Source organism: Hesperophylax consimilis, chromosome 14 (assembly GCF_061612785.1).
Source record: "Hesperophylax consimilis isolate HC1 chromosome 14, BYU_Hcon_1.0, whole genome shotgun sequence".
Lineage (NCBI taxonomy): Eukaryota > Metazoa > Arthropoda > Insecta > Trichoptera > Limnephilidae > Hesperophylax > Hesperophylax consimilis.
In genome coordinates, this window is record NC_142849.1 from 21449907 (window position 1) to 21475840 (window position 25934).

General features: G+C 31.8%; 1 protein-coding gene and 1 non-coding gene across 2 annotated transcripts in view; one reads left to right on the top strand and one right to left on the bottom strand.

Moving 5' to 3' along the window:
- Positions 1 to 25934, bottom strand: part of LOC149418046 (lachesin-like) — a 126505-nt gene that overhangs the window by 77442 nt on the left and 23129 nt on the right. The gene's annotated exons all lie outside the window — the stretch shown is intronic.
- TRNAS-AGA (transfer RNA serine (anticodon AGA)) lies at positions 21856 to 21928 on the top strand. The gene has a single exon. It is a non-coding gene; the product is annotated as a tRNA-Ser (tRNA).

Here is a 25934-nt window from a genome sequence, read left to right on the forward strand (position 1 = left end):
AAAGTGATCAAGAAAAATATACTTATGATTTAAAATAAATCAGTTAAATTGGTGCGCGCTTACTACCCCTTCTACTGTTAAAACATGGCGCAAAGACTATGATTAGAAAACAAAAAAAAACTGAAAATGAAAAAATAAAACTCAATCGATCTCCTTTCTTTTTTTGGACTTAACGTTCCATCAATGCCAGTCACACTACTAATAATTTTGTTAAATATTTGACTGGTTGGTATCGTAGTGGTCGAATTCATCGGGTACGCACCTCAACGAATAGGGTAAACACATTCTACAAATCCAAAGAATGTGTATTTCTTTATTTTTTATATATTCAATAATATTGTTATTGGGTTTATAAAACAGTTTATTTTTAAACAAGTTCTGCTGTGTAATTTTTATTACGCGTGACAGCTGTTTCGCCCTCTGAAGGCATTATCAAACTGATAATGCCTTGATAGTTTGATAATGCCTTCAGAGGGCGAAACAGCTGTCACGCAAAATAATAATTACACAGCAGAACTTGTTTAAAAATAAACTGTTTTTATAAACCCAATAACAATATTATTGAATATATAAAAAATAAAAAAAATAAAATGGAGTTCTACAAATTAAACTTAATAACAATAAATATAATGTGTATTTCTACAAATCTAGCTTTTCATAATAATTATTATTCTGCATTCAGAAGGTAAGGCAACAAAAATCTGGATAAGGTTTTGATGGAGTCAATGATGTCAGTTATATCAATACACAATATTACAGAAGGTTATTAGTGTTGAGGCTTATGAATCATTTAGATTTGCAGCAAAAAACCAAGGCCAAAATCTGAATGATCCAGAATGGTACCAATAAAAAATATTAGTAGAGTGTTGATTGAGGAATATAAATTCATTATTATTCTACGGGAAGGAATTTTGAAATGGATGAATAGTAGCATAAAAGGCGTCTAGTAATTCTATGAACAGTAAACCTCGCTTCAAAAAAAGCAGATTTGTAATTTTCTCATATTTAATAAGTCAATACCAAATTTTTCTCTAAATTATAAGATTTATAAGTAGGTAGGTACCGATAGACTAAAATAAATTTTAAGTTTTTTTTTTTCAAATGAGTAAATATTCAATTTGTTTAAAGAAACGTCACTATCTCACATTGTTTGTATAAAAAGAAAAATTTCAACATGGCGATTTTTTTTTAGTAATGAATTCGAGTTATTGGGAAACCCTGCTCGCCGATTAAGGGTGGTTTTGTGTAATGATTAATGACCTCCTGATTGAAACACACTGTCAACCCTTCATGGGGTGGGTGTGAGCGAGACAAGACGGGACTTACCCTCCGACCTCCGCGTCACCCCTCCGGCTGAAGGGCGAAAGGAAATTGTCTTAAGATATGAATATTAGGTGGAAAGGATTTGCGAGGAAACGAATTAGGGTGTAAATTGTAACGTTTAGCTGAAAGGGGAGAAATAAATGAAACTCGGTAAAGATGAAAACATAATTTAAATCATTTATTAGGTTTTCAGTGAAAATGCCATGTGTTCGATGATGATCGTTCATAAAGTAATTTTTCGCAAAACAAATAGTTTAACCGCGTATTTCGGTTTTTTTAAACAATAATAATAATAATAAATGTTTGATTATTTCCAATTTTTTGTAAATCCAGATAATCATTAACATCTCCCGTGCTGAGGATTTCATTTATAAGTTATTAAAATTTAGTAGTATGAATAATATGAAGTAATTATAAATATATTATTTAATTTTTTTTTCTAAAATAATTACAAATATATTACTTGGTGTTTTAGTGCAATTGAGTGGTTTCGGTTTCAGTCTGTATTTGTTGTCAGTATATTTTTGTTTACCCTTTGTTTCGTACCTTTTTATTTGATGTTTTAAAGTTATAATTTTTTTTATTTTATTTTTTTTATTTAATATTTGAAAAAAATATTTTTTTACATAGATAAGTATACGGGATATAAACAAGATTTATAAAACAATAGAAATTAAAATAGCCTTTCCTCACCATAAAGAGACAATGCTCTTGTGTTTGGTGAGGGAATTCTAGTTCAATTATGTACATGTTAGTATTAAGGTAAATAAATTATTAAGAAACAACACAAGATTTAAACAATATTACTTCTAGATGTAAGTAGTGAACGTATTTTGGACTTATAATAGTTTAAGGTAATTTTTTAATTTAAGGTGAAATTCCTGAATATTTTCGATATTTTTTAAATTTAATGGAAGGTTATTAAAATAAATTATACCTATAATATTATTGTAATTTTGTTGTGAGAGTGGGATTTTGTTGTAGAGTTTAGAACCGTAGTGTAGAAAGCTTTTTTCCCAAACGTTATATTTTTTGTCGTTTGTTATATATGTTTTTGACCATAAGATCTAGTATTTTTAATAAAGCTTTTGTTTTGTATTTATGAATATAAAGGAGTATGGTTTTATAATATAGTAATATATAAAATTATCAGCTGTAACTGTATGCTTATACATAATTATCAGCTGTAGCTGTATGTTTATACATAATTATCAGCTGAAGGCAGACTGATAGAACATAAGCGCAAGCCAAATACTAAGTTTGGTGATCGCGCTTTCGGAGTATCTGGGCCGAAGACTTGGAATAAACTCCCTCCGGAACTAAGATCCATAACAAGTCAAACAGAATTCAGGTCTAAACTAAAAACTTACCTTTTTAAGCTGTCGTACCCTTAAATTAAATATACCATTCCTAAGAGAAAGTCCAGTTATATTCAATTTTTCAATTAAGTCCTAAATCCTGTATCTAAATTTCGCCAATAAACAATTAGAAAATGTTAATTAAGTGTTAATCTCAAGTGACCTACCAGGTAAGTATGGACTGTATATTTTCTCCATAAATAGTTAAGTAATAACATAGATCACTGTAGAAATGTATTATAAGTTTGTACAGCGCTCTTGAGGTGTTTTTGCACAAAAACGACACTATACAAGTCATCCAAGTATTATTATTATTAGTTGTTTAATTGATGTGATGTTAAGATAGTTAAAGATTTCGTTAGTGCTAGTTATTAAAGGTACCTTTAGAAAAAACTTTTATTATTTCGAAGTACCTTGTAACTAATGAACTAAATAACCAAAAAGCCGTTTCTTACTTCGTTCACATTCATGCATCGTCTCGTACATACTCTTCTGTTAATCTAACTTTTTAAATACTACGAATCCGGAGGTCGCGTATTCAAATCCCACGTGCTCAAGTATTTTTTTTGATTGATTTTTTTTTATTTCACAATTTAGGATCGAAATGTTACTTTAAATTGCTTAAGCCATGTTTGGTAACTAGATCACCATCATCACCTTTCTCTTCATAACATAATCCGTTTGCAAATTGGTCAAACCCTAGCCTCACCGGCTCCTGACAGTTGGGACTCTTGTGCTGTACACTACAAAAAAAACAAGACCCAACTCTAGTTTTTGATCACTCCATGTCTTCCTCGAACGTTCCCGACCTCTTCTACTAACCGCTTTCGTGTCAAATATTCTAAAGGCGCTTCGTTTCTCCGTTATTCCATTTAGTATACTTTTCATTAACTTTTGTGTACACCACTTTTTTAAAACAAATAAAAAAATCATAAACGTACCAATATACAAAAATTACAGATTTCGGCAGTCTTTGAGTGTAGAATTTTGTTGCTTCTATCATTTTAGTCTCTCACCCATTCAAAGCCATGTATTTTTTTCTTATATCTCCAGCCCATCTCAATTGTAAGAGACCTCTGTCTTTCCAAACAAAAAATGTAATGATTTGATATTTGAATTCCACCTATCATTTTCTAAGTTCTGCTACATGCCGAGACTGCCCTGCAAAGTCCAAGTTGAGTGTGAAAATTGTGACAGTGCTATCAGTTACCTTTGTCCAGCATCTAAATAATTTCTCTCATGGTTGTTCTTCTTCCCACAGGGACAAATATCAGCATGTCTGTTGCCATTTATTATGAATTTCTACTTTTATTGTGACAAAATTCTTTAGTAATAGTCTATATTTGCCCTCTAAATAATGTTACTTGTGGTAGGAACGAATTTACCGAAGACATGTGTGATGAATTATAACAAGATTATCTGTCTAAAAATACAACAGCTTAAGTAAAATATATTTAAAAAAAATTAAATTAAACGAACATTTTGTATTTAACCAAGAACTTTTTTTTACATATCGACCGGTTTCACTTAAACCAAGTTTATTCAGGATATAATAATAACTGATTACTAAGACAGGGTTATCGAATATATATATGCAGACATATAGATGGGGAAAGAAAATTACATACTATTAAAGAACAATATTAGACATAAAATATATGAAAGAGACAAAAATTGTTAGTTTTTAAGTAGAAGGGAGACAACAATACAAATTTAATCACAAGTAAATATACAAACAACAGTTGATGGATTTATAATGATAATAAAATTACAATAATTACGCATAAAATAATAATTTAACATTTGAGAGAGCCGTGTGTAATGGGATTGGATGAGATGGATTGCAGGATACAAGATAAATTGATGGCTATGGTGTATTTTTTTATTTGATAAATTTATTTGTATTAAGTACAGAATTATATAAAACTACATCAACAAAAACTCACTCATGATAATAAAATTCGGCAAATTAGTTATTAGTTTTATAGTCATGTATGTACTTATCATAATTGTAAAAATAACCATTATAATTTTAATCATAAACTAGCTTACGTGTACCCGGCGTTGCTTGGTGACTTGTGAATGGCTTGGGATAAAGTTTAAGTTTGTGAATTCTTGTATAATCGTCAAACTGGGTGCATTTTAAAAGTGAAAATACTATTATTGTATTATGATAAGTATTTTTTTTACTTCATCATGCCATGTCTTCCTCGTGCTTCCTCAACTTCTACAACCATTCATTTCTAAGCAATAAATTATCCCAACACCCTTTTTTCTTCGTTCATAACGTACGCTTCTTAACCACAAATAATGATTGATTCGTGACTTTTCTATCATTCATTTCATGTAATATCATGAAATCCACATGTTCCACGTAAAATTCGACTCCATATCTCATACCAGTGCAGACATCAGAGTTAAGTCTTCCTCCAGCTTCACCGACTTTTTCTACTATACCACATTGTTTGTACATTTATTGGTAAACATAAGAAAAGGGTAGAGACTGTAACAAACACATCAGCATTATCAATAACGGCAACGTTCGTTGCAATCTTGTGTTCCTAAATTAATTTATTTAATTATGGGGATAGGAAAAGGTCGATTCAGACAGTTGATGCTGGTTTTACCTGTTTCTCAGATTTAATAAATGCTGGCGTCCCACAGGGATCGCTTTTGTCTCCGACTTTGTTTTTGTTGCACATCAATGACTCTTTGTCGTGAGCACCAAATTATTGCTACGTGTATGACAATACAGTCCATGACGGCTGTTTTTTTGACAAGCCTCTAAAGGATACATGAACTCCAACAGCTCGTTGGTCTTTGAATCAGAGAATGGACGGTTAACTTAAGAGGGTTTCTTCTTGGAGTAAGAATAACCTAATCGAATTCAACGTTTCAGAGATCCAATCATGTATGATTACGTCTAAAAGCGATCGAAATGACAATCTAGTCTCATTCAACGAAAGAAATCTTCCCAGCACGCCTTCCATCATATTCTTGGTGTAACTGTAAGTGATCAGCTTAGGCACGGAGGCTACATCGAAGCCAGAGTCAATTTACCCTATCGTAAGCTGGATGTTCGGTACAGGGCCTGCAGATTATTTAACGGTACACAACTGTTGACAGTTGAAAAACAGTTGACTGTCCAGAAACGTATGGTCCGTTTGTTAAATTGCTTTATCTTAACAAGCGGTTAGATAGGTATGTTGTCCTTGTTCTACCGGTATTACAATGGAAGTTGCTCCTACTAATTAGCGCCATTGATTATTTTGATATCGGTGGGTAGTTAGGAAAAAACAAACATAAATATTTACACGGTTGACAGTGGCTGTGGAACAATTTTCCAGCCTTTGTTTCCTCCCTCCTACAATATGGGTATCTTCAAGACCCATGTTCACTCCTTCCTCTCCTAAAAAATACCCTTGACACAGTATTCCCAAAGATTACATTAGCCATGTGTGGGGTTAATCTAAAAAAAAGTTATTTCTTTTTGTTGTTATTGATTTATTTGAGAATGTCTATGTGATGTATATTTGTATATTCGTAGAAATATTACTATTTGTAAGTTTTAAAACATTATTTACCTTTTAGTATCCGTTATTATATTTATCTATGAGTATATATTTTATATCTATGTATTGTAATCACTTATAAAATTTATTATTTTTTTTTTGGTAAACTGTTTAAGATAAGATATTTTATGCATAGCACAAAGGGTAACAAGGGTTGTTTACCAAAAAAATAATAATTAATATTTGACAAGTTCTAGTATCTTCACCAAAAAATGTAGAAAATTTGTCTCGACGCCATCTAGTGAGAGAGTTAGCACTTACAATGCCTTTCTCATATAAAATAAACTTGGTTGTTTTCAGGTGAAAAAATGTATCACGCAGTAATTGTTGAATGAAACACTAGTATATATTGAATTATTTCGCGGATAAGAGATAAGCCGCCATAGCTCAGTGGTCAGAGCTGTCGACCGGAAATCGAAAGGACACGGGTTCAAGTCCCGTTGGAGTCATGTATATTTTATCAGGAGATTTTTCAATGTGGATGAGTGTTTCAGGCTAATAATTATGGCTTATAAAATAATTGTTACTTATAAAATTACTTTTCTATCTCTGTTTTCCATATTGTCATTTCTTGATGTTGCTGACAAACTGCTCTGGCTGTTGAAGGGGCATGTACTTCATAGTCAAATTTATTTAAGTCTATCATATTTTTAAGATAATACCATACATTCGATAAATATTATTGATATGATTATCTTGTGACATTATTATTTTATTATACCGTTTACCAGTGTTTATAACAGACTTACAACTATGATTTACGCATCCAGGGATCAGGAATGAAAAGTTTTCAAATCATTACCTCACCCTCACAATAAACTTCCTATTCATTCCGACGAAAAATATTGGAGGTGCCATCCTGCTATTTTAACAGGCAAATAATATGATAAAACTATACACCGACAATAAATTCTCTTCCGTATTCTAACACACTATGAAAGAATTCGACATTGGTCTTAAAATGTGTTCATTTATTACGCTTATGGTAAACATTACATTCTACGGTGTTTCTTTCTGTTCCGAAATATGTCCAATAAACAGGATTACTAAACAAAGTGAACGGGTTGATTTTTAAAAGACCCTCTTCAAAGCCGGCGCTAAGTGAATTTCGTTTGGTCGAATGAACTATGCAAAACTTTGGTCACGTTTTAACCTTTTGACTTGAAGGGTATCGAGTCACCTGTTCCCCGGGGGAACATAATGAGATGCAAATATGTTGCGTGAGTTTAGTTGTGAAACTGTGAATTTGTGAACTTGTCACATTTTCAGTTTGTGACTTTATTGTGACAGTGTGACCCGAATACCACCGCAGCGGAACTGTGTAGCGAAATCTTCGCCCGAGGGGAAAATTCTACTTGTACACCAACAAAATATTCCTCAAATTTGTCAGCTGGGGAATTCTCTTTGAGAGAAATTCATAAATGTCACACATTGTTGCAAGCATTCCGAGGGAGGTATGATGGGAAACTCCCGTTTGTGGATCTGAAACCTTGACGAAATTGTGGAATTCGCAAAAAAAGAACGAACCAAATTATGCCAAGAATCTCTGAAGCGAGGAAGGTACATAGTTTTGCTAAGGTTCTGGAAGTATGCGTCGTGAGTTACCTTCATACCCCTAGCGAGGCATTTAGAATATGCCCAGAAAGAACAAAGTAACTTTTAAAATTTTGTTGAATTCATATAAATGCTTGTGCTTTATGTTTTATAATGTTGTTTTTACCAAGTTTTGAATTAAAACCACTCTTTGTCAACGAGGAACAACCTTCAGAATAATGTGTTGCAGATTAAGGAAATAAAAGCAATACACTTTTTAATTTGACACATGATAAATTTTTTTTCACAATAAACATCATAAATTGGTTGAAAACCTCATTAAAAATATCATTCATTGGTTAAACAATACAATTTGTGTCAATGCGATCACGCTAATAAAATAGTGAAAGGAATTCAGAAGGTGATTCTCCTCCCGATTTGAGTGCACTTTACCCCGATACCGTTGGTTATTGAGATAATATCTTACTATGTTATAATAATATCTTTGTTAAAATAAAATTATTCGTAAAGTATGTGGAAATGAATATGTTTTTGAAAACTAACAATTTTACTATCGTATCGTTGGTTATAACTTGCCACCACTTGTCTTAGATCTTCCGCTATTTCCACTGTCATTGATTTGGTAAAAGAATGCTTTGGGATGAAAATTTATACTAATCTCAGCGATTTTTGCATACCTTTGTAGTAGCAAAAAGAAAATTGCCTAAAAAACATCTCATGTTCTCTTAATATATGGCCAAGCTGAAAAAATATTACTAAAACTTTAATCTAATTTTTTATCTTTTTAGTATTTTTGGTAATAAAATCTGTATTTTCAGTATTTTATTAGCGTGATCACATTGACACAAATTGTATTTTTTAACCATTTAATGATAATAATTATAATACTTAAATGTTATTATGCATAAAATTTATTTTAAAAGTTAGTGCACTTTACCCCCGGACATCTTATGTATTTAACACCTGTTCGCTTTCCGGAACAGTTCATTTTATGGTCTCATAGAAAACGTTGTGTCTCCCTTACTATCATGGTGAGAAATATGATCTGATCGGAGTTAGAAAGAGAAAATACCACGCTTTATATTAATATTTAAAAATAAACCACAAAATAATTAAAATGTTCACCTCTATGAAGCCAAAGGTTCCGACCGCAATTTAAAAAAAATTCTGAAACTTCATTATTTTTTTATTAATTATTTTTTATGGGAAAAAATGTGATGATAGTAATTTTTATAAATTATTTGGCTAATAAAATATGTTTTTGATTCGTTACTAGTAATTTTAGTTCAGGATTTAGACGAAAAATTGTAAGTTGAGCCATTTTTAAAACCGTTATTTTTGCATTAAAAATTCTAATATTTCACAAATTTTATGTTTTTTATAATAAAATTTGACAGCGCATTTCATCATCTTTCAAAAAAGTTTTTAGTTTTCAAGTATGTTCAAAAATATTCAATTTATTTGGGTTCCGTTGCAAAGCGGAAATACTCTGAACTTCTGACAAAATATGCCAGAGAACTGAAGGATTAAACTTCAATGGGTCTACGTATTTTGTCTTATGGTACTCGTATCAAAAAGTCTCTGATAATTCCATTTAAAAGTCCGAGTATTTACATACCTCTCCACAAGCACCTACCTCCAGCGTGTTGTAAATGTTACCAATTGCCAAATGAATCACATAATACGTATAGTTACGTAAGTAATGGACAATCTCATTTATAACTTTCATTATTCTTGCTTTATTCAGTGTTAAGAAATTGCAACAAAAGTTTTGTGTGGATAAATTAATATCTCAGTCTATAAAAGACACAGCAGATATATATTAAAAAAATGATCTTAATTGAGTTTTTTACATTAGCTTCACCCAATTGGCCAGGGGAAAATAGCTTCTCTCAGGACCTACGTCATTCTTGGGGATGTTTTGTGAAGGGTTTGTTAAGGAAAGGAAGGAAAGGAAGATCTGGGAAGGAAAATTATGAGGGGTAGGTTATTAATCATTTGAATACATCCCTCCTACTACAGTGCAAGGCGATGGGTCGAAAAAGTCCTGTTTGAGAGGTAAAAAAGTCTTCTCGACCAATTTCTCTAAATCTGGCCCGCCATAAAGCAGGTGGGCGACGCATACGCCGCTAAGGCCAAGATAATCATCATCCCCATGAACTCAGGCACACCTGCTAGTCATCAAACGTATCGAACCACTCTAGGTGACCTATAACAGCCTTCCAATTCGAAGTTCCAATAAATAACCCACTTTTTTAACGCATTAATTTGAAATCAAACACCAAAAACATTCCAATAATATTATCCCTCTCCTCAAAAATTTCCTAAAGAAAATTAAGATAATTTATTATGGAATTTTTCAGAACATAATAATTAAACAACAGGTTTACACAATTAAACTGGATACTGCTATAAGTTAAGAAATAAGTGTACTAAATGATTTATGGGGCATTTGATTGACATGCCCAGTTTGTCCCATTCCAAATATGGTTTGGGACAGCGACCTAGAAGGTATGGGATACATTGTATTATTTTTAAACTGACTCATTACTTCACCAAAAATATCAGATCTTAATTTGAAAGCACAAATTCCTTTCATATTTTTTTATGCTGGTACCAACATGTTTTTTTTGTTTAGGAAAATATTGGCAAATTCTTAAATTGAGATGTAAGATCCACGAAATTGACATAAAATAACCAGATCTCAATAGCTTAGTGGTTAGAGCGTTGTTCCGGTATGACAGAGATGCTTGGTTCAATCTCCACTTGCGGTTGTCACCTATTATCATTATTTGTCTTATTCAGTTTCACGTTTCATTTACATTTATTAGTATTATTTTCTGCTTCAATGATCTAAGATATAATGTATTTTATTGAGCATAGCGAAGTTCTGTATTAAACAGGTCATTTAGTATTTTATCTGTAAACTTGTTGGTTGCATTTCGGTTCCAGTTCATGATGATGGCTTTGTTGGATATAACCTTTTAAACCCACCGGAGTTCGCATGATCGTGGTTCCTACTACGAGATGTAAAGTTGGAAAAATCAATATTATGGTAAACCACTCCCTAGATCGATACCTTCGGAATTTTCGTATGTAACAAATTAACCCTCTATTTAACCATAGAAATGCCAATATTTGGAAAAAAATGTATGCGTGCGACAATACTACGTCACACACCATCGACGAGGATAGAGGAAACTCAAAAAGCGCAACCATAGACAATATAATTCTCATTTGGAGCCTACTTATTATATATATTAATTAATACTAGCAGTTAAAAATCCGCTCCGCGGGTTTTTTGCTGCTAGGCCCTGCGGGCGGCACTTGGTTGGGCTTCGCCCAGTTTAAGTGATAATAACAACAGTTACATTTAATAGGTACATATAAGGTCATTCACAGAAAGAGGGTGAGTATATATAGTAAATAGATTATTACAATATAGCGCCCCTGAGGTGATATCTCACAAAAGCGGCGCTATACAAATTGTCCAATAAATAAATAAATATAATGTTAATATTTTATTGCGTACATATGCATTGATATATAACCGAAATAGATAATATAATGTTATCTTATTAAACTTTATTTCAATAACAAATAACTTTGTTTACATCACTTTTTTTATTACATACAACCACTACATGTTTCATGAACGAAGTTTACCTCATCAGGAGTAAGTATACATTGAAGTCAAAAATTAAATATAAATTACAATTGGAAAGAAGAAGTGGAAGGAGGGGGGAGAGGTTAGAGTGGGCGGGGTTTATCAGAATTAGGAATTACAATATCGTTAGACGGAAAAGACCAGTTGAGTGGCAAAATATTTAAAAGAGAGTTTATTAAAAAAAAATCTTGTTTATTATATCCGCTTTTATATTAACATGTTTTCTAACTTCTAAAAATATAAATTATTTATTTGCGATGTTTTATATCCTGTGTGAAGTATTTTAAGACCCGAAAAAACAAATAACAAATAACCATAAAACAATATATTCATAAAACAAATAGCATTTTATAACGGTTATTCTAATAAATTGATAGTTGAAATACTAAATAAAAAAAATGAAACATGATCTCTACAAATGGTAAATTTACCATGTTTCTAAAGATAGATATAAACAATGGCGTAGAATTCTATTTGTGAATAACGATATTACCAAAATTATAAATAAAAACTTTCCTGGTACTATTCAACCGGCGTTTTACACTACTAACAAAATGAAGAAATATATTCTTGATAATAAAGATATCGATAATCAAACAAAAAAATCGGGAGTTTATAAACTCAATTGGGATGATTGTAATTTCTTTTATAAATGTAGAACCAATAGAAACTTTGAAGTCAGAACTAAAGAATATCTCGAGCTCTAAATGGTAATAGTGAATCTGAGTTTGATCATCTTTTGAATAATGATCACACTTGATGAAAATTCAGGTCTTAAAATACTTCACACAGGATATAGCATTGCAAATAAATAATTTTGAAATTTTAGAAATAAGAAAACATGTCAATATAAAATCAGATATAATTAAAAGCAAAAAAAAATTATAAACCCTCTTTTAAATATTTTCCCACTCATCTGGTCTTTCCGGTCTAACGATATTGTAATTCCTAATTCTGCCCACTCTTACCGCCCTTTCTTACCTCTCCCCCTTACTTCCACTTCTTCTTTCTAATTGTAATTTATATTTAATTTTTGACTTCAATGTATACTTACTCCTGATGAGGTGAATTTCGTTCATGTAACATGTACAGGTTGTATGTAATTAAGGGCGGATTGCACCATAAATTAAATTTGGTTTAAATATCATTTTAAACACATTATTTGATTTAAGTCGACTTGGCGTCTTTCACCACAAAATTTAAGTCGTTAAATGCGTTTAAAGAACTGTCAAAGTTAAATACCCAAAAGGGGCTGTTTAACCGAGTTAAACGTGTTTAGCTCTACTCATAAAGCAGTAATGTCATTTTTTTAGTTTATCCCTTCGATTTCTGATTGTAGTTAAAATCTATCTCATTTTGATTTGTATTCACAATGAACATTTGGGATTTGTATTCTCACGATGATGAAGAAATTATAAAATTAAGGAAATTATAAATAAATTATACTTATATATATATATAAGTAGACCGTTTATAGTCAGAGAAGTAAACAACCCTAGTTAAAATTTAACACCAATAAAAACATCAGCTAGGTGCTCGTAACTTGGAGCTAACACTCCTTATCGAGGAGTACTTTGCAAGGTTGTAAACTTCTAATCATACCTACAGCATTCTTATAATACTTTAAAACAATATAATATGTAAAAGAAATAAAAAACAAAATTACTCGGATAATTGTTTTATTTTTAATTCCAACAACAGAAGCTCTTTTTGTCTTATTTCATCATTATGTCTGTTTGCTTTAACTTTTTCTTCATAAAATAAATGAACACACTATTAAACCACACACAATCACAAAATACTTTGACACTTCAAGTAAAATGAAACATCGTAGCTGTTTATCGACTCGTTAATGGCGGTAACCACGCGCTAACTGTTTTACCGACGCGTTAATACGTTTAACTAAAATTGCCACCGAACTACGTGGTGCAGGACGCAACTAAACGCATTTAAGTTAAATGTATTTAGGGTCTTAAATTCGTTTAGTTAAATAAAATTTAAGATAAAATTTGGTGCAAGCCGCCCTAAGTGATGTAAACAAAGTTATTTATGTTTTAATAAAATAAATAATGCTATCACAAAGTGATAAGCTTCCAGAAGAAATCTTCAAATTAAACGCTTGTTAATGGTCCAGTAATCTTGCGTATTGTTAGATGCATATTTAAATATACGCGCCAGTCATTTGGTTCGTTCTTGTACCGCCAGAGGGGCAGAGTGGTCCAATTTTGCCTGCAGACCCCCTTTCGGGATTTAAGCGAAACAGTAATTTGAATTCGACCAATCAGAGGGCCTACATCGTCCAGACGCAAGGGTATTAATACTATCAGATTTTTAAAATACAAATGATTGAAATGTCAAAATATTACTTCACGACAGAATATTAAAAAAACTCAGTTACATGTCAAGCATTTTTATTTCAACAATATAATACGTTAAATAATTAATGAATAAGGTAGAACGATATAATTCTACCTAGCATTATATAACGATCCACTACGGCCTCACAATACGCACAATTCTGGCAAGAACTAAGATACTGCCTGAAAAAGAAAATAATTAATTTCTGCCTTGAGTTAAATTAAGGCTATTACAAATTAGCAAATTTGGAACAAAACAAAGTGATTCTCACCTGTTTTTTGGTTACAAACACGAGTTCTATTTTGTGTTCGAGATGTCAAGATTAACCGTTGCCAACGCGTTATTTCATAACGAACCACTAGCCTTTTGCTCCCAATTGACAAATGTAATTCACAAACTGACGAACATCTCGCTAACATTGGATAAAGAATATTTTAAAATCCGTCAAAACTACACGACAATGGCGTGGTTAGAGATCAAAATATCAAACCACCATAGATATACCGCTCAGCCAGTACTCAACTTTCAACAGTTTTTCCAAACACATTCGGAGTTTTTCATTGGCGGATATAGTTAGGCAAAAGTATGACGTCACAAGCCACGGAGATTACTGTATCTTTTCTACGGTTACCACCCAAGGTTCGTAGAGAACGTATTTAACATAAATATTCTACGAACCTTGGGTACCACCTACTGGCCTAAAGAAAGCTTGAAAAAAGAATTGTTTTTCGGATGGTGATAATTTCTGTCGATAAATTGTTTAATTATTATTTTAAATTTTAAAAAAAAGTAAAATATTTGCGGTTTATAAATAAACCGGTACTTATTTTATTACCTACTTACAAATCTTATGATTACGGAGTAAATTTCGGTGTTGATTTATTATTAGAAATAACATTTTTTTGGACGCTACGTCTACTGCTTACAGTAATACAAGTATAGTAAGTACATTTTTTCATTTACATAACGATGTTAGATTATCACGGCGGATATGTATCTATTTTTCCAGCCATTATCATCGCGGTAATGAATGCTTCGACAGAGATAATTCTTCACTGTTACGATTCCACGTCGAGTTTTGACATTCGGAACTCAAATAAACAATGGATCCGGTGCTATCTCCCCATAATTACATTTACTGTCAATATACGGGCGAGTTTAATGCCGAACTTTAATAGTGGGATGTTTCATTAGGATATTCGTGGAGAAGGGCATTAAAATGATTGATGTGCTTTATTCCCCGTGCTATAATGACATTACTCTATTCGATTGTGATGGTATTTCATGCTCTCATTGTAGACATGTTTCATCATAATATAGATATGTTCGCGTGTGAACACTGAAAGGTATATCTAAATATTTCTTTTTATATTCATTTTTGGAATAACTTAATGAGTAAAACCTCAAATTGTAATGTTTAATCATTAAGGTCAATATTAAAGCCTTCCAAAGAAAAAATGTGAAACAAAAATCAGAAAAAATATATGGTCGTACCCAGGACCTCAGCCTTGCCGGGACTTTGCTCTACCACTGAGCTAGTTCAAACCTATCCCTTCAGTCATATTTATGTGTATCCTTTGACTAAAAGGTACCAATAATATGTTTATTTTTTTAATGGCTACTTTCTTTATGTATGGTTGCAATATTCTACCATAACTAAATGCGATCTAGATAGTGTCTTGGATATATGTATCCAATTTTATTTTAATGTATGACATCTATTGACTTTTTTACAAACCTCGAATTGAAATATTTGATCATTGAAGATAATTTAAACGCCTCTAAAACGAAGGATATGAACCAGAAAAATATTCGATAAAATCTAGGATATTTTCAATATAAAAAAAATCCTCGATGCGACCGAATGATTTTCTAATTTTTCTGTCTCACATCTTTCATTTGCAATTCGATATTTTTCTCAACGATTATATAAATATTAATAACATAATAGTATAACTACCTATACTTTTATCTGTTAACTTAAATGCTTATTTTTGCTTTTAATATTTACAGTAAAAATCTGTAGGAAAAAAGAAGAAAACTTGTCTGTATTAAAATTTAAAAGAGAAAAAAATCGAGGCATAAGTAACTTTTCATTTAAAATAAAAAGTTACCAAATTGAACATTGGACCTTGTTCGGTGGGAGGATCGATCTACAAAAAGGTATAACTACATATCTCACTTTCGCTTATGGTGAGTTCTGGCGTGCAGAACCACTGCCGGTGGCAAATAAAATTTAATAAAATCTTATTATAATCAATAAATATTGAACAGTAAATTCCCACGGATATCACAAAAATACGTATTTCAATAATATCATATTATTTAAGCTGTTTGTCAGAATCCGAAATCTGAAATCCTTTCATACATGTTTCGCAAATACGTTTTTAAATATCCAAATAATCCAGAAATTCTCCGTATTGACATATTGGCCCTGGATATAAGATATAATACATCATACAAACAGCGAACGTTCAACATACACACACAGAACCTTCAACATAATATGTACACACAGCGAACATTCGACATATTACCTAGATACCGTCTCCTTGGAACAACAAGGTTCTATCTGCCATTTTGATAAAAATTGATTTATTAAGATTTTTCTCTTTATAACCTCACTGAAAATATGTCCAACTTCTATGTAAGTTAGCAGATAATAATTGTACCCCAAAGTTTTTTTGTGACACTTCACAAGAGCTCCCCTGTATATAGAGTTTAAAGGCAGGGGAACTATGTTGCCGCCCGGTTGGAGCAGCATTGTGAGGTGGGTTAAGGCGAAGCTGTAGGATGGGATTAATTAATACGAGATTAGGTGAGGGAGGAAAAACTCATGCCATTAGCTCGTTCCAACTACGAGCCGTCTAACACAAAAACAAGTCGGAGAAGCGGCCTATCCCGATGAAGCCAACAACAACAGTGTACGGGTGTTCTTCTCGTGTACGGCGAGTTTCACGCACGTGCACCGGTGCAACAGGGATCTATGCTGCTATCTCCTAAGAGCAAGCTCCAGTAAAGACTAAGCTTGCCCATTAGAGATGTAAATCGGTCCGATAACATAGCTTTGTCAATCAGACGCCCACCTTTGCACAAAATCAAGTACGTCTATCGAGTATTGTGGAGCTGCAGCCCAGAGGTGGCTCCCAAATTTAATTGTTACATAATCCATTTGTTACAAAAAAAGATAATAAAACCCTAATAATTATAATAATTGCTGGGCATACTTGAAATTTGTTTATGTTTAGCAGCTGGTTACTATTGAAGATTCTACTAGAAATTAACTAGGCTTTCTATAGAACCCCGATACTTGAGCTGGTCTAATATATACAATTTCTTGGAAGCCAGATTAACTCGACTTTCTATAGAACCCCGATACTTGAACTGGTCTAATATATATATAATTTCTTGGAAGCCAGATTAACTCGGCTTTCTATAGAACCCCGATACTTGAACTGGTCTAATATATATATATAATTTCTTGGAAGCCAGATTGACTCGGCTTTCTATAGAACCCCGATACTTGAACTGGTCTAATATATATATATATATATATATAATTTCTTGGAAGCCAGATTAACTCGGCTTTCTATAGAACCCCGATGAAAAATCAAACCTCACCCGATGATCCAGGGCACCCCTGCTTAGTCACCAAACTACTATGGGTCAATAAATTTCTATCTGCAAATTGAGTGAAATTAAAAATGACTTGCAGAACATATTTATTTCATGTTATACATAAAATGAATATACACCCATATATAATGGATAATATTGTTTTGTATTGTATTATATTTAAATATCTTTAGGTGTAAAAACGTACCAGAATCAATGGCATTTAGCCAAAAAAGATAATTATATAATCAGACCCTGTTGTTGTGAATTTATCTAATTTTCAAAGCAACAAGATTTCATTCGTTTTCGCTTAGTTGTTTGGCCAAATGCCACATTTTTGGATAGAATATTCTCACGAAGACAATTCATTTTCAGTACAATATTAAATTTCATGTGTGAGTATTATATTCGAGATTAAAACTTCGAACCTCTTTATTTCAGTTTCATACAAATGACAGGCAGAACCTCGTTAATTCAAGGTACCGATACAGCATACATACTACAGCTTACGTTGAACATCTAGTACCCTTGCCTAGGAGCAGCGAAGGTAAACAAACCAATAAGACAGGGATACAAGAAAGCTTTTTCGTCAAAAAGCTCCCCTAACTTTGATACGTATATTGAAATGTAAATATTCCTATGCTAACAGAACGTTCTCCTACCGCCCCGCCTTCCCCACCCCCCCGTGTTATACACTGTGTTTTGTGAAGGTTGTTTGTACTTACTGCTATTTGAAAATAATAGAAAATAAAAAAAGCTTCGTTTGGCGTGATTTATTTTCAAGCTTCGGAGTCAGTTCAGTTCAGAAACGTAGATTTCTTATCTTTCTAAAAGTTATACTCGTATGTGTATGTGTGGGTTTTATGAATACGAAGGTAGCGAACATGCTAGTTTTTTAGATGAATAACTACTCTAAATCGTCTGGAGCCTCTGAGACCATGGTATCCCCAATTGTGGTATATTGTGAGGCTAAAGGTGGTGGAGAAGGAAAGGAGATAAGCTCGAGGAATATTTATTTATATATTTATATTACTACCTTGCTATTTAGAAATACTACTTTCCAAAAACAAACAAAATGACTGAATCTTGATCTTGACTTGTCAAGAGAAAAAGATTTCACAAAAAAGCGAACTGGATAATAAAGAATAATATACATAATAATATAAACCATATTAAAACACAATATCATAGCAGAAGCAAACAACTAAAATATATTTCTTCATATGAAGCGGTTACTTTGTGATGTGACATTATAATTTAAAATTAAACAATAACTTTGTAAACATCACTTAAAGGTAAATATTTAATGCCGACTGGGTTTCGCTACAACCGTAGCTTCATCAGGACAGTATAATACTGTCCTGATGAAGTATAATACTGTCCTGATGAAGCTACGGTTGTAGCGAAACCCGGTCGGCATTAAGTATTTACCTATAAGTGATGTTTACAAAGTTATTGTTTAATTTTAAATTAAAATATATTTACTTTATATTACAATATAAAATAACCATGGAAGAAAAATTATAAACAATAATATTGTAATGTAGACCTCAAAACGGGAATTATACATAATGATGTATACATAGCAAAAAATATAATTTTTTACAGTAAACAGGAAATTTACATTTCTAAAATCATTTAGAATGAATAAAAAGTGGATATTCACGTTAATTTTGTTGCTTTACATTTTATAATTAACCTGGAGTATTCTTATAAATTGAATTCTCAAATTGCACTTGGCAAATTTGTGCGTTAGGCCATCGTTTTTTAATTATTAATTTATAAACAATCATTGTAAAATAACAATTATAGATTTGAACCCGCAACCTCCGGATTGCTAGTCGAGAGTGTTTCCCTTCGACCAGAAAAGCAATCAAACATATTTATGTACAAAGTTCTAGAAATCAAAAAATCTTCATCAAATATAATTATAATACTATCTTCGTAACTCCAGTGCTCATCAATGACAGTTTTAAGTGTGACCTACAGATTTTTTTATACACAAAGTAAATAAAGCCTTGTCTCACTCAGTTACACTCATCTAACTAGTCTACTACTACTCTTGTCTAATACTTATGTAACTCTTCTAAGTCTGAATTTGACTTCAATTTTCCATATATGCAATTTAGAAATATTCCCAATTTAAACAAAATTAATATATAAATTCACATTCCCTCTCTGCATTATTTGAAATGATGTCCCAAAAAACCACTGAAAGATGAATGAAAGCCAGAAACATTTGAAATATAAAAAAATCAACACGGAAACGATATACACCCCAAAGGTTACGAAGAAAGAAAGAAAATCATTTTTCTACCACAGCATATTTTATTTAATGAAGTTTTAAAAAGTTCAAAAGAAGATTGAGTGTTTTTTTTTTAAATTAATCCTTATAGCCGAAAATAATGTACTCCTTTTTACATGAGTAAATCCACGGGTACATGGTATATGTACAATATGTACATGGTACATGGTTATAAGTGTGTAATCAACAACTTCGGCTTTTTGCTTCATTGCTGATATAAAAATATTTATTGTTGAGTGGTTTCTAATCCGTAGTTTTATTTGATCATTAAAATTGCTTCATTTCACAATATATTCATTTGAAACAATGTTTGCTGCATTTTTGCTGATTTTCCATAGTGATGGATACTTACAGTAACGCCCTGTGGAAATATCTACATTCAGAATCAAATGTGAAATGGGTTTAGCCGTAAATGGTGATCAGAACTGAATAGCCAGGTACTTCCCCACCTTCCTCTTTAACACCTCCACTTCTTCTTCACTACCTTCAGCCTAAAAATATTTGAATTACCTTAATAATGAATTACAGTGAAATATATTTTGGCCAAAATGCTTACATTATATTCATTTTGATTAACAAACGCTGATTCTGAATATATAAGTTTTGTCATGTATTATTATAAGTAGAATCACACTAACACACACACGTTTGGTCGGTACGACTAAACCTGCTTATTCATCACAACCAGTATACGTGAGTAATATATCTACGGTCTACTACTATACCAGGGGTTCCACTAGTGGAAAATTCCCCAAACTGTAGGAAAATTAAAAGATTTTTGAAGAATTTTGTTTTTTTACTGGAAGAACTTTTCTAGGGAAAAAGCGAGGATTCTGGGCATTTCTTGATTATCCAAACATATTCAAAAATAATATTAACAATAATTGTGAGAACGTATTATTTTTCGTTTTCTTTCTCAGCAAAATTTAAAAATATGTATTTTCATAGATTATATATTTAAGTCTTATTTGCTAAAAACTGAATATCACCCTAACTGTCTTTATTATCTACTTTGCTTCTTCTTTTGAATAATGATTTATGATTAGTTATGGTTCAAATATTGTTACATTTTACTGTCAAATTATCTGGTAACACATCTAATACACATTTTTTCTTTAATTTTGAAATATTTTGTGTTTGTATGTAGAATTACTTTATGTTTGTGATTATTCTTATGTTTGCTTCACTCAAATGTAAATTGTTAACCTCGATACAGGCTTAGTCCTAGTGAGGTTAATTTTTATGTGAAAAAAACGTGTTTTATGTATAGTGAGATGCAATAAATAAATAAATATCCTGAACCTCAGCGAAAATTCAAATGACTAGATAATAAAAAAATTTATGTTAATTTCAATACAATTTTATTTCATTTTGGGGGTACAGTAGTTAGTAGTGATTTTATGGGGAATTTGAACACCTCTTCATCTCTTGTTGGTAATTTAAGACATATGCAATATATGCATTGGCAACCCTGGTCGAATGTAGACATTAGAAGTAATGAAAATATTGCAATGCAAGCTTTTAAATACTGGTAAATTACTAATCAGCTGTCTTGATGAATGTATTTTGCACTTTGGTTCTATTAGTGACGAGACAGTGAAATAGATTTTACATAGTGTCTTTCAATGTTAAAATCGGGTTATCTTTAGAATGAAAAACTCGACTCCCATACAAAATACAGCCCCGGTTGAAAAAAACGTAGCCTTTTTGAGACTGGTGACTGATGACGTCACTGGTCACGTAGATTTGTGCGTTTTCGGGGGACTAAAGAAGAATTAAAACTTTGAACTATAAAAAATTTGAACTTGAACTTTGAACATTTTAAACTTTGATAATTTCTTCAATTATTTACTAACTTTACCACTTATAAGTATAAATATACTGGTATTTAAGTAAGAAGGTTATTATTAATTTAAAAAATATATATAAAAAAGGACTGGAGTTCTGTATTAGGATGCTATAGACTCAACTGGATCCAGATTAACAAATTATTATAAGCAATAATTAGTAGTTAAAAAAAAATATATATATATATAATAAGCAGTAATTGTTGATTGAAGTACTAGTAGATCCATATTGAATTATTTGGCGGGTTGGAAATAAGCCGACGTGGCTCAGTGGTTCAGAGCGTCTGACCAGACATCAGAAGGCGCGGGTTCAATTCCCGTCGGCGGCATTTATTTTTACTCGGGAGATATTTTCAACTTGTATTGATATTACAGGCGACTAATTATTTCTTACAATAATTTATTATCATTTGTGCTATGCATAAAAACCTTGTCATATAAACATTAGTTTATCATTAAAAAAATAATAAAATGAAGAAGATATGTTAATACGAATGACAGGGGGACTGCGTTAATATTTTTAAAAAAGAGCGTATGCAGCTGTTGTGAAATTTTCATTAAAAACCTTCGAATTAAAAGCAAACATCTGAGTTAAGGAGCATCAAAAAAGACACGTTTTTTCATACATACAAAACTTAATAACTTAAAACTTAATAATTTTCAGAGCATTCTATTTGATTTTTTTCACTTGTAAAGGAGCAATTTTATTTTTGTAGGAAAGGCTTTGTAAGTGCTAAATTTCCCACTAAATGGCGTCGAGACATATTATTTCTACATGTTTTAGTGAAATATTTTTATCTTTTGATGAGCGCCAGGCGCGGGTTCAATTCTAGTCGGCGGCATTTATTTTTACTCGGGAGATATTTTCAATTTGTATTGATATTACAAGGGACTAATTATTGCTTATAATTATTTAGTAACCTTTGTGCTATGCATAAAAAACTTTGGCTTATAAACATTAGATTATCATTAAAAAATAAAACATGGATCTAGATTGTTTGGGTGAGTTGGAGCTTTTGTGCAGTTCTCACAAAAAATATATGTAGTATTATTTTACTACCGGTATTGTAATAATATTTTTTTCGTACATATATTTTTATATCAATGATACAATCGAGAAGAAAGGAAAAGTCGTACTTAATTGTAACATTTTCACTATATGTAAGCCAAATCTTATCACCCTCTCTCTTTTAACTTATGTAAGACAATGCTGGACACTTGCCTGCAACTTATTGTTTCTTAGTAAACAAATATTCTATCTCAGATCATAACCCCCATCCGAGTTTTCATCTAAAAAACACGCAAAAAGTGACTTCAGAGTAGACTAAAATAGATGACCTTTTCATTAATTATGCTGATAATGTCTGTCAATACAATTGACATTTGACAATTACCCATTAAAGATTATATGATCGAGAAAAGATTTTTCACTATCGATGATTTTGACATTTTGATTATTACAATATTTTCAATGTTTTTTTTTACTTATAATGTTTTATGACACAAAGAAAATTCAATTACAAAACGTTTTTTATTTTCACTTTTTCTTTAAATTTCAAGCGTTGTATTTTATCTGGATTCAAAAATTGAACAACAACATCTCGTACAAATAGCAGATTGAAACTTGTTGTTCCAAGAGCACGAACATCATTTATTATTTTCGGGTTACCTCATTCTTAATTAGAACAATGAGGTTTTACCGCACCACGGCGGAACTATGGAACGGAACTATACATAAAGTCATGATAATGACAATACAAAGTATTTTTTTATCCCTAATCGGCTTAGAACAATATTTCCACTTTCTCATAGTTAGTTAACACCAGCAGTATGTTTGTCGTCTTAGTCCGTATAGTGAATAGTGTATAAGCTGAGCCTGACGGCAACAGGTTGCCCGGTAGGTTAGTGTTGCCCCTATCTAGTGGCAGTGTCCCTCGAGCCTTAGCGCTGCCTAAGAGGCCTATTTACGTTACCGAGGCGAGGGTCGCCGCCTGTCTGTATCTACTGCCACCCTCCGTTCTGCGTCTTGCCTAACTACGTGGCACACTAACCAGCCTATTGACTGAAGATGTGGGGTCAGGGCAAAGAGTGTAAAGAATATGAAGTTAGGTGTTATGAACACAGCTTTATCATTGACTGGTTTAGTCTTTTAGCAGGAGTTTAGTTTGTGTATTTTACGAAAGAAAATATTGAAAGAGGGGTAAATTTATTACACATGTCTTAATATATTCTATTGATTACACAGGTCTGCAACGTTTTTTTTTCTTTGAAATAAGATGTAATTCCCATGTATTTTTGGTTGCTAAATTCGGGAAAATTATCAAAAAAATTCCATCACGTAAGGTTTTTCCGCAAAACGCAATATACTGTGGGATTGCCTATCTTAAGGCGCAAAACGGGGTTTATTGCCGAAATACATATTTTTTATTATTTACAACTTATTATAAGATAATACCTATTTAGTTTTATATACTGAAAAAAAAACATTTAGTAACTCATGACGATAAAATTAGTCAGCTTTGAATCATATATATTGGGATTTTCAATAGTAAGTATTATGAGAGAATGCCGGGATTCCCAAGGTGCCCATTCCCTTCTACGCCCTTTCATTAATTTATTTCTGTTCCAACTTTCGTAACGTGCGTTTCAAAAATGACTTCAAGAAGTTGTGTAAATTCTTCTGAGAGTTTTTGCTATATTTGTGGTGAATTTATAGTGAAAAAACAACAAAAAATATTATTGATTTTATTAAAAAAGTATATTTTGCGTATTTTGGTGTGAAGATAGGGGACCAGGACAAATCTTGGTCCCCGCATGGAGTTTGTTCTGGGTGTGTTGAAGGACTTAGAATGTAGGCATGGAATTCTTTTAAAGCTGTAGTTACGAAGTTTCTTGGGAATCAGAAGGACCCGGACTTTGAAAATATCGTAGAAAGTATGTTGGTCAATTTTAAAAATCTGGGATGCTCGATGAGTTTAAAACTCAATTTTTTGAACTCCCATTTGGATTACTTCCCGGAAAATCTTGGTGCAGTTAGTGAAGAGCAAGGTGAGAGGTTTCACCAAGATATCAAGGAAATGGAGAGAAGGTATCAAGGTCGATGGGATACAAATATGACGCGCGACTACTGCTGGATGCTGCATAGGGAAAACACAAACGTCCCACAAACGAAAAAGCACAAAACGAAGCTTCCAAACTAAAAAAAGCAGATTTTATAAAGATTTATAATTGCATATAATGTAAATTAAATATATTATGACTTAAAATTAATTAAATTTGTATAATTTTATGATTTTTTTCTTTTGAACATTCCCTACAGAAGTAGTTAGTGTAAGGCGGGTTTTGCCTATATTTTAATTTCCACTTTGCGGAAAATCCTTACGTGATGGGTCAAAATGGATGGAATTCTCGAATTAAGCATACCGAAATACATATAATTCAACCATTACCATTAAAAAAAATTAAAAATGTCAATTTGCAGACCTGTGTTATGGTTAACCACTTATGGCAAATTGGTATTTATTACACATGTATAATATATTCTATTGATAATGGTTAACCACTTATGGAACATTGGTATTTATTACACATTTCTTATGTATTCTATTGATGATGGTTAACCACTTATGGAACATAGGTATTTATTAAACATGTCGTTATATATTTTATTGATGATATTTAACCATTTATGCAACATTGGTATATTACACTTGTCATAATATATTCTACTGATGATGGTAAACTACTTATGGAACTTTGGTATTTATTTCACATATATTATCATAATATATTATATTGATGATGGTTAACTACTTCTGGTACATTGGTATTTATTGCACGTGTCATAATATATTCTGTTGATGAAGGTTGACCACTTCTGGAACGATCACACAAATATGCGTAAAATAATTGAAAAAAATTAAGTTACCTAATAAATGTTCTTAATTTTAATAATTCATCAATAACAATAATAATAGTAAAAATGAGATTTAAAATGAGACAATTTGGCATTCTCAGACTATAAAAATATTACTTTTCGTTATTTCGGCTACTGGCATTATAACTAGCTCTCTCATTAACAATTGAGGCGTATTAGATCTATCAAAAAAATTATTTTAAAAAATGCAAAAATCAGTCATTTTAAATACATATAGGATAACGAAAGATTTTTTAAATATTTATGTTGAGGGATCAGTAGGATTTTTAGACCCTGTTAGGAGTTCTACCGAGCCGAACCCTCTGATATGAAAATCTGGAGTCGGTGAATTATTTTCCCATTTGATCTCTGGTGAGTTGACGTGTTGTTGTTCTTGTATTGTTTTGTATTTATTTTGT